At 54.4% G+C, this 2,184-nt stretch overlaps 1 protein-coding gene and 1 long non-coding RNA gene across 4 annotated transcripts in view; one reads left to right on the top strand and one right to left on the bottom strand.

Moving 5' to 3' along the window:
• HIP1 (huntingtin interacting protein 1) overlaps positions 1–2,184 on the top strand; it is a 35,422-nt gene that overhangs the window by 10,435 nt on the left and 22,803 nt on the right. The gene's annotated exons all lie outside the window — the stretch shown is intronic.
• Positions 1–2,184, bottom strand: part of LOC108447616 — an 8,202-nt gene that overhangs the window by 2,736 nt on the left and 3,282 nt on the right. The gene's annotated exons all lie outside the window — the stretch shown is intronic.

Genomic DNA, 2,184 nt, shown 5'->3' with positions numbered 1-2,184 from the left:
AGCTGCTGTTTCCCTTTGCTCTGAGGATCCTCCCAAAATTGCTTTTAAGTTAATTTCCAGATTTTCTCCTCGAGCTGCCTTGGCTCTTAGTTTTGCCCCCTGGCTGAAGCTCCCCCCATGCTGTGAAGCCAGGTGGATTTGGAGCTCTCTGCCTTTGCCCCAAGTGCTTCCTGGTGGTGTCCAAACTCTGGGCTTGCTGGAGCAGCTCAGCCATAAGGAATACACAACAGTGGCCTCGGATACTCAGATGTCCCAGCTCTGCAGGAGACCCTGGATAGCAGCTATAACCACCTTCCCCCTGAGCTGAGCATTTTGTTCAGGGGGGAGCTGGTCTGAAAGCTTGGTTTGGAAAAATAAGGTTAATGATGATGAGCTGATTTTAATTTGGGGGATTGAGGAGGGATGCTGGGAGCACAAAGCCTGTGAGTGGGGGGTGGGCAGTCTGGCATGACTGCATGCGGGTTCCAGTGGCACTACAGCATGTCACCACTAACTATGAAAAAATGGATGTATCCTGCTTATTCTTTTAGAGGCTATTTTCCATGCAGGGGCCATTGTAGAGAAAGTCCCATCCATCCTGTGCGTGTGGGAGGAACTGGGTTTAGTCCAGATGCTCTTTGGCTTTGGCTGTGCTCTTTGCATACCTGCCTTAAGGTCTCTTCATGCAAATGAGCCATTAATACTTGATGACCAAGTGCTAATTGCAGCACTGTGGCCTCTGGAAGCTGTGGCTTGGCTTCTCTTGGTGACTCCAGAGATGGTGCCCTGGAAGTTCTGGACTGCACCTCCAGGATATCCTGGGGCAGCAGGCAGCAGCAGTCGTGGCATTGAGTTCAGAGCGATGCTAAACCCAGCTAAGGGGGAATTAATTAATTCCAGGATCCCTTTAAGCTGGGGGGAACACTAGGCTGGTGGGTGGGCTGCACAGCAAGGATCCAAGCTCTTACTTTTCATGTTGAGAACATGGCTGGGAGTCTCACGCTGAGGGGTTTCACTGGGGGGAGGGCACAAAACCTGGCCCCATGATGGCACCTGTGACAGGAGCAGGTACCTGCAACAGGGGCAGGTGCCTGCCCTGATTGCAGAGCATTGACCTGTGCTCATTCCCAGGCTCAGAACAGGATCCAGACTCTGCTCCCGAAGGAATTTGGCTGCTGCTTAAAACCATCTGGTCCAGCAAAACATATTTAGTCCAGCAAAAAACCTGTGAGCTGTGTGCTCTGAGACAAGCAGTGCTGCCAAGCAGTGCTCCGTTCATCTGTCTGTCCATCCCAGGGATCTCATAGGGGCTTTAACAGCTACCTGAGGAAAATACAGCCTGGTCTTGGCCCTAAAAGCTCCCCCAAGGCTGGGATGAACTGGGTGGTTGCGGAGCTGGGTGTTGGGAGAGTGCAGGGGTGGCAGTGCTCTGTCCCCTCTGGGATGTGGGATCCTGTTATCTCATTAAGAGAGGCCAAGTCACCATCCCGGAGTAAGTGGCTGAGCTGTGACTAGACTGCAGTAATCCCAAGGGATTAGTGTGTTGGCTGGGCTGGCCCTGCAGCAGCACTTAGTTCTTCGGGCTCTGAAGCGTCTCCTCCACCGGCAAGCCAAGGGCCCCGCCAGTGCTTTGGGATTGCTTTTAGGAGATTCACTGAGTAATAGAAGAATTGTTTGGGTTTCTTTTGTGCCTCCAATCAGAAAATGTTCCTTGAGCACAAGGAGGAGCTGGGAAAAACCAAAATCCTCCTGCCTGGATGTTCTCTTGTCCCTCAGCAGGGTGGTTGTGGCAGTCAGCAAGCTGTGCCTGCCTGTGGGGTGGGCTCGGGCCAGGGGCTTGTTACCACACTGGTTTAATTGCTTTTGTTGTTGGAACCAAGACACCAGCAGCCGAGTGGGCTCTGGAATAAGGGAGCCCTGGGCAGGTCCCAGACAGATCCACCGGTGTAGCTTCACCCCCAGGCACAGAGGTGGGGCAGGGGATAGAGTAGGGGGGGCTGACAGGGAATGGACATGGGGACACACACAGGGGTAGGGAGTCTGACAGGCAGTAAGAGAGGGGTCTGGCAGTGGAGTAGAGGGTCAGGCGGTGGGGCAGGGGATGGAGCAGGACGGTGCAGGTGCTACGAGGGATGAGGCAGGGGATGGGGCAGGAGGCCAGGGATGGGGCAGCAGATCCGGCAGCGGGGCAGAGGTTCGGGTGGG

The sequence above is a fragment of the Corvus brachyrhynchos genome, unplaced genomic scaffold, assembly GCF_000691975.1.
Source record: "Corvus brachyrhynchos isolate BGI_N302 unplaced genomic scaffold, ASM69197v1 scaffold137, whole genome shotgun sequence".
Classification (NCBI taxonomy): Eukaryota; Metazoa; Chordata; class Aves; order Passeriformes; family Corvidae; genus Corvus; species Corvus brachyrhynchos.
Note: the sequence above shows the minus strand (reverse complement) of the source record. Positions and strands in the feature narration are given on the sequence as shown.